At 38.0% G+C, this 13,855-nt stretch overlaps 1 protein-coding gene across 5 annotated transcripts in view; it reads left to right on the forward strand.

Moving 5' to 3' along the window:
- Nucleotides 1-24: 24 nt before the first annotated feature.
- ZNF45 (zinc finger protein 45) overlaps nucleotides 25-13,855 on the forward strand; it is a 32,156-nt gene continuing 18,325 nt past the window's right edge. For 2 of the 5 annotated variants that reach the window (XM_036232446.1, XM_036232443.1), the window contains exon 1: nucleotides 12,959-13,115. The gene's annotated coding sequence lies outside the window, so the exon portion shown is untranslated. The other 3 variants (XM_036232444.1, XM_036232445.1, XM_036232448.1) reach the window with 3 other exon arrangements.

A 13,855-nucleotide genomic window follows, 5' to 3' on the forward strand; every position in this document is an offset into this window, starting at 1 on the left:
CCAGGACAGTCACGGCAGAGGGGAGCCGGCGGTGCCGCGCGGCCTGTGCTCGGAGTGCGCAGGCGCAGAGCGCGGCTGCGCGCTGGGGAGGATGGGACGCTCCGACCTAGGGCAGAGGGTGAGTCCGGAAGGTCCGGTGTAGGTGAGGCGGAGAGTGGAATCCGAGTTCAGGCTATAGAAGGCAGAGCAGGGGCACGCGGATTTGGAGCGTCACACCTTCGTGCGGGAACATGAGGTGGCGGGCCCCTGGGTGCGAACTCTGAGGTCGAGGACTTTTCGCCGCCCAAGGTAGCGCTTTGGAGTAGGGCCTGGAGCAGAGCAGGTGGTGAGTATGCATTTATTTTAAAGAAAGAATACCTGGGCGTGTGTAGGTGTGTTTGTGTTTTCATTCTTGAGATATTCTAGGACGCATTGTGTGTCTGTAACCACAAATGAGGTTGTGTTTCTGTTTGTGGTTCGTTTCGGGGTGTGTCCCATTGGGTGGGAAAGTGGTATGTATTCCAGATTTCGAGATTATATAAAATTCACTAATGCCTGTCTTTCCCACCCCTCCATCCCCACCCTGAAATTCCTCATGCCCAATAACTTGCCTTTCTCTCCCTTAAAACCCAACTCTGGCTGACCGTTGCCCAAGACACATCTCAGGAGGATGGGCTCATCCATTAGGCACTTACACAAAGTGCCTAAGGCCCACAGTACTCTTAGATACTCACACAAAATTCTTTTAAATCAGAGTTTAAATGAATATTTAGGTCAAAGAAAATGTTTAAGTTAAGGAAAGACAATGTATTAACTTATTACTATACCATCACAATTATAAAATATAATTTTTATTTTAATCTTTGTGGAAGAAGGGGCCCACCAATCTTAACAAAATCAAATCAGATTTCAATCCATTCTTAATCCTGTCCCAGCTCCCCACTGGGACTGTGAAACAGAATGACCTTAGGTGAAACTATGTGTAAACTCTGACAATCTCTCATTTTAGCCCCCACTCCATGGTCCCAATATGGATTGGGACATTTTCTTCCCGGGCTGGATGAGCACCTTGAGAATGAAGTTTGAACATTTGTTTTAGTCTCCTAATAAAATTTTCTTTCCTAGACTCCTTGGGAATAGGCAATAAAAAGTAAAAGTTTGAGTGCTTTTGTGACTGTGTGTGGAATTGTATAACATGATGCTCTTTTTGAGGATGGGATTGTAACTTTAGTTATGAGGTTGTATGTGTTTATCTGTGACATAAAATTTATGTGTTTTGAAAGATATGCTTTTTTATGTGTGCATTCTTTGGAGACTGAATGTGAATCACTGTGAACAGGATTGTTGAGTGAGAAACTATATGACTCTGATCTGGATATGTATTGATTTTGATTATTAAATATAGAACTCTGTGACATTATGACCGTGTATATTTGTAATTGACCATAAGCCTTTTTAGCCTTCTCAACAGTGAAATAAAGAGAGGAATGTTGTATCTTTTTGGAGCAATTACTTTATTTCAAGATTTGGGTGAAAAAGGATTTTCTGTTTACCTAGAAAATCATTTGGATATTTTTTATTCAGATTTTTTTTCTGAAGAAGAATAATACATCAACATACCTTTTCAAATAAGGAAGAATTTAGAGCCACATGCTCTGTATGCAAAAGATTTCAGCTTTTGTGTCCATATTTGACACCCAGAGGTGGACTTTCATTCCCTTGAGAAATTTTTAGTGGATAAGTTTGGAAAGCCCTGGAAGAAAAACATAATTTACACTTGGAGAGGCAGTTTGGCTTTGAGCAAAGGACTAGGACTATGGAATGTTGTCCTGAATTTTAGATCAAGCATCATTATTATTTTTGTTTTCTAAAGAGAAAATGATGACTCAAAAAAGACAATATCTTTAAGACCATTTAGTTTGTTCATCAGAGAACTGCTTGTCATACTTCAGATTATAGATAATTAATACATTGTTATATGATTGCAATGAAATATAAAATTAGAGTTCTACTTCCTGTGTAAGGCCTTACTTCTGTTAAAATATGTCAACTTTGAATGACAGTGGTTGTCAGTGATAATACAGTAATTTTATTTTTGGGATTCCCATTCTTCATATTGACTTTTAAAAGTACAGTTTGATTTTTTAATAACATATCAAATACTTCAATCTGCATCTTCTTAAAATAAAGATATATATAAATTCCTAATGGAATTACTGGAACTTAGGTTATATATGTTATTAAGACTCCACAGAAGAACTTTGCAAGAACAGATGAGTAATATAAGGAGAGAGATTAAAACCATAAGAATAAGTCCAAAGAAAACGCTAGATACCCATTCCATGTTTATAATAGCATCATTCACAATAACCAAAAAGTGAAAGCAACACAAATGTCCATTGATGGGTGAATGGAAAAAACAAAATGTGACATATACATACAATGGACCATTATTCAGCCTTAGTAGGAAAGAAAGTTCTGACACTTGCTATAACATAGATGAACCTAGAAGACATTATGCTATGTGAAATAAGCCAACCACAAAAAGTTAAATACTATATGACTCCATTTATAGGAGGTAACTAGAGGAATCAAATTCATGGAGACAGAAAGTAGAATGGTGGTTGCTAGGGCCCATGGGAAGGAGGAATGGGAAGTAATTATTCGATGAGTATAGTTTTAGTTTTGTCAGAAGAAAAGCATTCTAGAGATAAATGGTGGTGATGGTTGCACAACAGTGTGAATGTACTTACTACCACTGAACTGTACACTTAAAATGGTTAAATGGTAAATTTTATATTATATATATTTTACCAAAATTTTGAGAGGGATAAAACTAAGCTGCTAGAAATCTAAAACACTGTGATAGAAATGAAAAATGCCAGTGATGGAATCCTCAGTAGACCGGATATGGTCAAGGAATGAATCAATGAGCTTGAAGATATATCACTAGTAACTTTCTAAACTAAAATACAAATTAAAAAAATGAAAAAAAGAAAACTGGAACAGAATATTTAAAAACTTTGGGATAAATACAAAATGTGGAACATACGTATAAAGGGAATACAGGGAGGAGAAAGAGAAAGAAGCAAAAATACCAAATTAATAATGGCTGAGAATTTTCCACAATTAATAACAGACACCAAATTAAGTCCAGAAAAGTTGGGATCAATACAAAAACTACATTGAGGTGTATCATATTAAAACTTCAAAAAAACAAGACAAAGAAAATCTTGGAAAGATGCCAGAAGTTGGAGGGTGTCAACTAACCTATAAACACCCAAGGATGAAAATTAAATCAGACTTCAGAAAACATGCAAGCAAGAATAAGATGTAGTGAAATATTTAAAATGTTAGGTGAAAACCCACCAACATAGAATCCTATATCCAGTGAAATTAATCCTTCAAAAGTGAAGAAGAAATAAAGATTTTTCTCAAGCAAAAATTGACAGAATTTGTTGCCAGTTAACCTGCAAGAAATATTCAAAGTTCTTCATGGAGAAATAACATAGGTCAAAAATTCAGATCTGTATGAAGAAAAGATCACTATAGAAGGAATAAATGAAGACAAACTCTTATATTTTTCTTATTGATCTAATACATAACTTTAATAATAACAGCAGTATAATTATAGCATATGAATAAGTGAAACAAATGATTGAACCCAGATAATAGATGGAGTCTTGCACAAGGTGTGGCTTACATTGGGCTTACAAGGTTTACAAACCCACTTAGTGGTCATTTTTCTGGTCTCAAATCTAAAATCAAACTACTTGGAAGATAATCATGAACCCACCATTGAATATTTGGCTATTATAGTGGAGAAAGCCAAGTGGAAACCTTTGAAACTTCTACCTACCCTAGAAAATATAGTACATTTGAAACAATATAGTTTCCCAGGTGTTATGTCAGAAGTTACTTTCACTGTTAAAAAAACTAAAAAAAAATAAAAGCACGGGCTGTGTTCACCATCATCATATCCCCATTCACCAGCCCAGCCTCTGGAAAAAAATAAAATGAATTTTGACAATGACAGTAGCCTACACCAAACTCAATCAAGGTACAGTCCCAAATGCAGTCACCCTACCAGATATGGGATCTTTCTAGAGCTGATTAACATGTTTTCTGGTACATAGAATACCACCCATTGATTTGAAGAAAGTGTACTTCCTATCCGGAAAGAAAGGACCACAAATAGTTTACATTCACATGGAATGAACAACTATATATATTACAGTTTTGTTCCAGGCCTAGGTTAATTCTCCTGCCTTCTGTCATAATATAGTATAAACAGATAGGAACTATTTTTGCTATTCTGAAAAGTATCACAGTAACCCATTAAGGTGATGACATGATGCTAATTAGAAGAGAAAAGCAAGAAATACTTAGCAATTTAGAGGCCTTGGTAGGACCTATGTGCTCTACCGTGTGGGAGTGGCTCCGTAGTCTGTTATTTCAAGTAAAATATTTAGTGATCCAGTAATAAGAGACATGCTGACATATTCCATGCAAAATGGAGGACAAATTAGTACATATTGCAACTCTCACCTGGAAACAAAAAGGCCAATGTCTTTGAGACTTATTTGTGTTTTGGAAGCTGTATACTCCACACCTAGGAATGCCCCTAGAAAAAAATAATAATAACCAGGACGAAATAAGATGGCATTATAAGTTCTTACCTTTAAATAATTAGTCACATATCAGATGAATGAAAAGGTTGCCAGTTTGAGTGAGGCCCAAGTAGGAGAGAACTCTGCAGCAGTTTTAGGATGTGGTACAAGCATAACTGCACCTTAGGACATAAGACATAGCAGTGGTGAGAAAAGAAGCCATGTGGAGTTTATGGCAAATCCTATTAAGAGACTCCTAACCGAGGAACCCTATTAAGAGAATCCTAACCCAGGCCCTAGTGTTCTGGAAAAGCCATCTGCAGCAGAGTTATATACCTTTTGATAGATAGCTCCTGACATGCTGATGGGACCTGGTAGAGACAAAGCGCCTGACCATGGAACATCAAATGACCATGTGATCATAACAGTCCATCATGAACTGGGTTCTCTCAGACCCACTAAGTCATAACAACTTATAATGAGATGAATGTGGTGCATTTGGATAAAAGTCAACATCAACAGTAATAAGTCAGATTGATTGCACATCCTCAATATGATGTGATAAAGAGGCAATTTACCTTTGTGATAGGCTGAAAGAAAAAAACTGCCAAGCAAGAGTGTTCTATCTGGCAATGTTAGCCTTCAGAAATGAAGGGAATATAAAGACTTCCCCAGACAGATAAAAACTGAGGGACCTCATCACCCCTAGTCCTGCCTTACAAAATGCTGAAAGTTCTTTAAGTGAAATGAAACAATGCTAATTAGTAAATTGAATATATGTAAAAATATACAACACGGTGGCTAAGTTAAACAAACATACAGTCAAATTCAGAACACACCAATATTGTAATATGGCAGTTTGTTAACCACTTAACTATACTATAAATGTTAAAGGAAAGAATAACCAGGACAAAATAAGATGGCATTAGTAAGTTCTTACCTTTCAATAATTACTCTAAATGTAAAAGGATTGAATTCTCCAATCAGAAGACATGAAGAGGCTGGATGGATGAAAAAAAAAGAGCAAACAACATGCTACCTGGAAGAGACAAACTTCAGCTTTAGGGACACACAGAAGATCAAAGTGAAAGGATGGAATAAGATTCCATGAAAGTAGAAACTAAAAGGGAGCAGAGGTAGCTATAATTATATTCAACAAAATAGACCTTAAGCCAAAATGGTAAGAAGAGACAATGACATTATATAATGAAAAAGCGATCAGTTATCAAAAATAACCAACATCAGAGCACCTAAATATATTAAGCAAATACTAAAAAATCTGAGGGAAGAAATGGACCACCTAACAATAATAGTAGGTGACTTCATTACCCCACTTTCAAAAATGGATAGACCATCCAGACAAAAATCAACAAGAAAATGTTTGACTTAAACCATACTTTTGGTTAAACAAACCTGACAGATATATATAGAACATTCCACCCAACAGTAGCAGAATATTCATTCTTCTCAAGTGCACACAGAACATTCTTGAAGGCGACTATATATATAATAGGCCACAAAACAAGTTTTAGGAAATTTAAGAAGTGAAATTATATCAATTAACTCTTCTGACCATATGGTATAAAACTAGAAATCAATAACAGGAGGAAAGCTGGAAAATCCATAAATATGGGAAAATTAAATAACAAACTCTTGGACAACCAATGGATCAAAGAAGAAATCAAAAGGGAAACAAAAAAAAAAGTCATGAAAATGGAAACAGAACATACCAAAACCTGTGGGATGCTGCAAAAGCAGTCCTAAGAGGGAAGTTTATAGTAATAAATGCCTATATTAAGAAAATAAAAGAGGAAGACTGGTCAAGATGGTGTAGAAGGTAGATGTTGTGCATGCCTCCTCACACGACCACACCAAAACTATAACAAAACTACAGAGCAGCCATCACTAGGAGTCGCCTAAGGTCTGGCTGAACAGAATCCTTACAACAAGGGACAGACATAAAAGGTCACCTCAAACCGATAGGAGGGGCAGAGATGCAAAATGGCCCAGTTCCACAATTGCGTGTGGTGATCAAAAATCGGTAGGGTTATCTTGGCTGCAGAGACCCTTCCCCCATCTGAGGAGCGGGGGGTCCTGGCCACACGCCAGGGTTCGCAGCCCAAAGTTCCAGTGCCAGATGGGAAAAGAAGTCCCCACAACCTCTGGCTGTGAAAACCAGGACGGATTGCAGCTGAGTGAGACAGAGGGTGGCAGAAGTTACAGATGTTCCTCTTAAAGAGCCTACACCCAGACTTACAATACCAGTGCTAGCAGTTTCCATTGATCCTTTGTTGAGCACTCTCCTCTCCCAGTGTGCATATGCAGGTAACCTGCATATCTGAGTCTCCCAACAACCTAATAACAGAGTTTGCTCCACCCAGTGACTCCCTGAGACTCTGGGTCTTTCGACTTGTGGGTCCACTCAAGCCACTTCCAGTTGCTTATCAATACAAATGGCCTGCCTGGACTCATGCTACAGACTTTTCTGAAATCTCTCAAAGACTCACAAAACTCAAAGAAGCAGCATTTGTCCTCGATATGCCTTATACCTCTTGCTGAGCAGCCCCAAGCCCAGCACTAGCAGCAGCCAGCTTTAGTTCCTGACTTGTATCCTTTCCAGGCACCAACTATAAACCCATTACAGGTGGCGGCCATCTGAAGATTGCTTGATGACTTTTATTAGGTGGCCCTGGAGGTGCACAGGCTGCTGCTGAATTTGGCCTGTGGCTGGATCCCTCCCAGGAGGCCCTTGGGCCAGAGCACCACCCAGGGCTGCATCTGAGGAGGACACACCCAAAGGGCAGACTGGGCAGACACGATTCACTGCTAAAGTGATTCCTGCGCCATAGGGACAGCCATTCACCAGCCGAGCCTCACAACCTATCAACCCAAGGGTCAATCCCTCCCATCAGCATGCAAACAGCAACCAAACCTCAGCCATAACAACCCACACTAGGGACACACATTGAGCACCTCACTTAGGCAACCAGGGAAGACTGTGCCGCTGGGCCCTACAAGACACCTACTACATAAAGTCACTCTACTAAGATCGGAAGACTTAGCAGCCTTACCTAATACATAGAAACAGATGCAGGGAGACTGCCAAAATGGGGAGACAAACGTCCAACATGGAAGAACAGGAGAAAGCTTCAGAAAAAGAACTCAACAAAATGGAGACAAGCAATCTACCAAATACAGAGTTCAAAACACTGGTTATAAGGATGCTCTATGAACTTAGGGGAAGAATAGATGAACTCAGTGAGAACTTTAACAAAGTGATAGAAAACATAAAAATAGAGATGGAAAACATAAAAGGGAACCAGTCAGAAATGAAGAATACAATATGTGAGATGAAGAGTACATTAGAGGGACTCAACAGAGTGGATGAAGTGGAGAATCAAATTAGTGATTTAGAGGATGGCATAGCGGAGGACACCCAACCAGAACAGCAACAAGATAAAAGAACCCCAAGAAAAGGAAGCTAGTTTAAGGACCCTCTGGGACAACATCAAACGTAACAACATTTGGGATACAAGAAGAAGAGATAGAGCAAGAAATTGAAAACCTATTTAAAGAAATAATGATGGAAAACTTCCCTAACCTGGTGAAGGAAATAGACAAACAACCCCAGAAAGTTCAGAGTTCCAAACAAGATGAACCCAAAGAGGCTCATGTCAAGACACATCATAATTAAAATGCGAAAGGTTAAATACAAAGAGAAAATCTTAAAAGCAGTTATCTACAAGAGTGTTCCCATAAGACTGTCAGCTGATGATTTCTCAACAAAAATTTTACAGGCCAGAAAGTATTCAACGTGATGAAAAGCAAGGATCTGCAACCAACATCACTCCATCCAGCAAAGTTATCATTTAGTATCAAAGTTCAGATAAAGAGCTTCCCAGACAAGAAAAAGCTAAAGGAGTTCATTGCCACCAAGCCAGTATTACAGGAAATGCTGGAGGAACTTCTTTAAGAAGAAGAAAAAAAATTTGTATCAAAAATATGAATAAAGAATGGCAATAACTACATGTAAGTACTTCAAATGAAAAAAAAATTAGATGCTCCAATCAAAATATAGGGTGACACAATGGATAGAAAACAAGACCCTTACATAGGCTCCCACCAAGAGACTTATTTCAAATTAAAAGACAGACACAGATGGAAACTAGAGGGATGGAAAAAGATATTTCATGATGGTCCTATTGTGCTGAGTCAAGTAAGTCAGATAGAGAAAGACAAATGCCACATGATATCACATACATATGAAATCTAAAGAACAAAATAAATGGAGAAAACCAGAAACAAACATAGATACTGAGAATTTTTTGTGGGTTACCAGGTAGGAGGAGGATTGGGTGGTCAGTGAAAAAGGGGGAAAGGACTAAGAAATACAAATCAGTAGTTACAAAATAGTCATGTGAATAAAAAGTATAGCATAGGGAATATGGTCAATTGGGTACTAGATTTATTGGGGTAATCTCTCCATGAGTCATATAGATGTCTAATCACTATTTCATACACCTGAAACTAACATAATATATGCCAACGTAGTTCAAAAATTAAAAATTTTATTAAAAAAAGAGAAAAGATTCAAATAAACCACTCCACTTTATACCAGAAGGAACTAGAAAAAGAAACACAACTAAATCCAAGTTTAGCAAAAGGAAGGAAAAAACAAATATTAGGCAGAAATAGAGACCAGAAAAATAATAGAAAAGATCAATGAAAATAAGATCTGGTTTCTTGAAAAGATAAACAAAACTGACAAATTTTTCACTAAACTAAGGAAAAAATGACTGAAAGAAAATCAAATGAAATAAACATTGCAACTAATATCACAGAAATACACAGACTCATACGGGACTAATATGAACAATTATGTACAAACAAATGTAATAGCTAGAAGAAAAGGATTAATTCCTAGAAATATAAAATCTACCAAGACTGAATCTGGAGAAATAGAAAATCTGAACAAATCAATAATAAGGACATTGAATTAAAAATAAGAAATCTCCCAACACAGGAAGGCTCAGGACTAGATGGTTTCAGTAGTGAATTCTACCAAACATTTAAAGAAGAATTAACACCAGCTCCTCTCAACTCTTCCAAAAATTAAAAAGGAAGGATCACTCCCAAACTTATTTTGTAAGGCCAGCATTACCCCAATACCAAAGCCAGACAAGAACATTACAGGAAAATAAAAACTACAGGCCAATATCCCTGATGAGTGTAGATGCAGAAATTCTCAACAAAATATCAGCAAACTGAATTCAACAGCACATTAAAAGGATCATACACTGTGGCCAAGTGGAATTTATTCCTGGGATTCAAGGATGGTTCTATATACACAAATCAGCAAATGTGATACACCACACTAATAAAGTGAAAGATATATCATCTCATTAGATGATCAAAAAGCATTTGACAAAATACAACATATCATGAACATCCTTTCATGATAAAAGCTCTAACAAATCAATATAGATGGGATATACCTCAACATAGTAAATGCCATAATACATTAAACCTGCAGATAACATTATACTCAATGGTGAAAGGTTGAAAGTTTTTCCTCTAAGATCAGGAACAAAACAAGGTTACCTACTCTCACCACTCCTAATTTAACATAGTACTGGGAGTTCTAGCAGAGCAATCAGACAATATAAAGAAATGAAAAGCATTCAAATCATAGAGGAAGAAGTAAAATTGTCTTTGCAGATGATATGGTCTTACATATAGAAAAATTCACCACCAAAAAGCCGTTAGAACTAATCAATGAATTCCCTGAGTTGTACAACAAAACCAACATACAGAAATCAGTTGCTTTTCTATACACTAACAAAGAAATATCTAAAGATGAAGTAAAGCAATCCTATGAACAATAGCATCAAAAACAAGAAAATAGGAATAAATTTAGACAAGATAAAAGATCTGTATACTGCAGACTTTCAGAGCTTGATTCAAGAAATTGAAGAATACACAAATAAATGGAAGTATATGCCATGTACATGGATCAGAAGAATTAATATTGTTAAAATGGTCCTAATACCTAAAGCTATAAATAGATTCTGTCCTGTCAGAATTCCAATGGCATGTTTCATAGAAATAGCAAACTTTGTATGGAACTACAAATGACCCCTATTAGCTAATGCAATCAGGAGAAAGAACAAAGCTGGAGGTATCACTCTTCCTAATTTCATGCTACAAAGCTATGTTATTAAAACAGTATGATTCTGACATAAAATTAGACACATAGACCAATGGAACAGAATCGAGAGCCCAGAAACAGACCCCTGAACATACACTCAACTAATATTTAACAGGAGGGCCAAGAACACTCAATAGGGAAAGGATAGTTTCTTCAACAAATGGTGTTGTTAAAACTGGATAACTGCATGCAGAAAAATGAAATTGGACCTCTATTTACACCACTCACAAAAATTAACTCAAAATGAATTAAAGACTTAAACATAAGATCTGATACTGTATAACTCCTAGAAAAAAACATAGGGAGCAAACTTCTTGACATAGGATTGGGTATTGATTTTTTGGACACGACACCAAAAGTCACCAAGTAGGAGTCTACATCAAACTAAAAAAGCTTCTGCACATCAAAAACAAGTATGTATATATACATGTATGTATGTATGTATGTATGTATATGTGTATATATTTAGAAAGGTCTAACCTATAGAATGGGAGAATATATTTGCAAAACATATACCAGATAAGGGGTTAATATTTAAAATAGAAACAGCTCAATAATATTTAAAATAGAAACAGCTCAATAACAAAAAAAGAATCTGATTTTTAAAATGGACAGAGGAACTAAGTAGACATTTTTCCAAGGAAGCCATCTAAGTTGCCAACAGGTACATGAAGAGATGCTCAGCATCACTAATCATTGGGGAAATGCAGATCAAAACCTCATACCTGTTAGAATGCTGTCAGCAAGAAAACAAGATAACAAGTGTTGTTGAAGATGTGGAGAAAAGTAAACCCTTGTGTACTGTAAGAATGTAAATTGATTCATTTACTTTGGAAAACAGTACAGGGGCTCTTAAAAAATTAAAAATAGAGCTACCCAATGATAAAGCAATTCTACTTCTGGGTATATAGCTAAATGAAATGAAAGTAGGAGTTTAAAGAGATATGTGCACTCCCATGTTTACTGCAGCATTATTCACAGTAGCCAAGATATGGAAACAACCTAAGTGTCAGTGGATGAATGAATAATTTGTGGCATATATACAATCAAATATTATTCAACCATAAGAAAGGAGGAAATACTGCCATTTGCAACGACATGGATGGACCCTGAGGACATTATGCTAAATGAGCTTAGAGAAAGACGAATTCCGTATGATATCACTTACATGTAGAATCTAAAAGGCGAACTCATAAAAACAGTAGAATGGTGGTTACCAGAGGCAGGGGGGTTGGGGAATTGGGAGTATGTTGTTTAAGAGTAAAAATTTGGAGCTAGCAGATCAGTCCCGGAGCTAATGCAAAGCATAGTGATTGTAGTCGACAAATCTGTATTAAAAAGTCAAAATTGCTAAGATACTAGATCTTAATTGTTCCCATCACAAAATAATAATAATAATAATAATAATAATAATAATAATAATGAAAATTAGGCAAGGGGCTGGAAGTTTTAGAGAAGGTGGTAATTACATGTAACATATCAATGTATCCAATCAAAGTGTTGTACACCTTAAACTTACAAACCTGATATGTCCATTATATTTCAATAAAAAGATCCAGGATTATGTGATGTGATTCTTTAAGCTCAAAATATTTTTTTTTCAAGCTATTATATAGGGTGGATCCTAGTCTATACTATTTCTCCAATTCCCTGCAAATATAAGAAAACTAAAGCGAAAGAAAAGCGCAGTTTTGCTGCTTCCGTTTCACATACTGCTTGATGGTTACATCGCCTTTTGATGGGTTTTGAACACAAGTGAATCCCGGCCCGTGTAGTAAAGGCTTATTCAGTGTTCTTTAGCCCACCCCTTTTATGATCTCTCTTTTTGGCTCACGCATGGCACTCCTTTATAATTATTTCCATTCATTCTTCAGCTTTACAACTTCTGTCACATGTAAAAGCAAACAGTGAGAAAAAGAAAAACTCAAACCGATTCTACAAGCACCCGCTAGTTTATTTATACCCCATCTGCTAATTCAAAAGGAAAGTCGCAGGCTGGCGGGAAGCTAAGCCCTACAGAGGATTCTGGGACGTGTAGTCCCGAAGCTTCCTGTGTTTGGAGCACTTGCGATCCGGAAAAGCGCGAATGCATTCCTTGCTTCGTCGGGGAAATAAGACTATACTGTACCCTTCTGCACGTATGGTAGGAATCATTTCGGCTGTTGGAGGGGTTGGGGCGGGCATTTTTGCCTCAGGAGGGCAGGGCAGCGGCTCTCGTTCCTCTCGGCGATGCTGGGAAATGTAGTCCGTGAGCTCCGCGAAGTCAAAGACTTGCTACGCGAGGTTGAGCCCGCGGCCTTCGTTTCTCGCTTTGGGAGGTGAGTGACCCTCGGGACCCCCTGGCCTCTTGCTACTTTTTTGGCTGGGTCGTGGGATTAGCGGGGCCGGCCGTCGGTCACGGGAAAGCAAATGCGCGGCCAGCGGCTGATTGGGACTGAGGGGCGGGGAAGGCCAGCGCTGGCCCGAGTCTCTGTGTTTGGGGGCGTTTCGCGAGTCCCCAGGTGAAGGCAGACAGGGGTCCCGCAGGGGTGAAGGTCTCTTGGGCTCTCCGCTGCCAACCCGCCTTCCCCCACCCATTCCACACACTGTCACTTTCTAACCATGTAGCGTTGGGTGAGAACTTTAATTCTGTACCTCGATTTCCTTTTCTGTAAAAGGGGATAGTACGAGTACCTGCCTTAAACGTTTTAAGAATTAATGGTATAGTACAAGTGAAATGTTCACAACAGTTCAAATGTGTGGCGAGGTGTTAAGCGGTTAATATTAATATAATCAGAAAAGAATCCCTTTCTCCGGAAGCCCGTCGAATTGTCACTGTCTCGTTCTGATCCGCTCAGAAAAGGAGGCTTTGGCAGGACTACTGCTGAACGTTTTAAAGAAAAGGTGCGTCACAGAAATCCGCTGTGGTTTTTCCAGGGCTGGACAGGATCTTAGTATCTCCCAATTTTTCTTTCCCTTCCCCTGACAGCTGAAAGGGGGCTGTGGAAAGCAGGGGAGTGGCTCAGAGCGCCAGCCAGCAGAAACCCACCGCGACAGGACTTAGAATTCTTTTTTGTTT

This window comes from Rousettus aegyptiacus, unplaced genomic scaffold (genome assembly GCF_014176215.1).
Source record: "Rousettus aegyptiacus isolate mRouAeg1 unplaced genomic scaffold, mRouAeg1.p scaffold_m13_p_14, whole genome shotgun sequence".
NCBI lineage: Eukaryota > Metazoa > Chordata > Mammalia > Chiroptera > Pteropodidae > Rousettus > Rousettus aegyptiacus.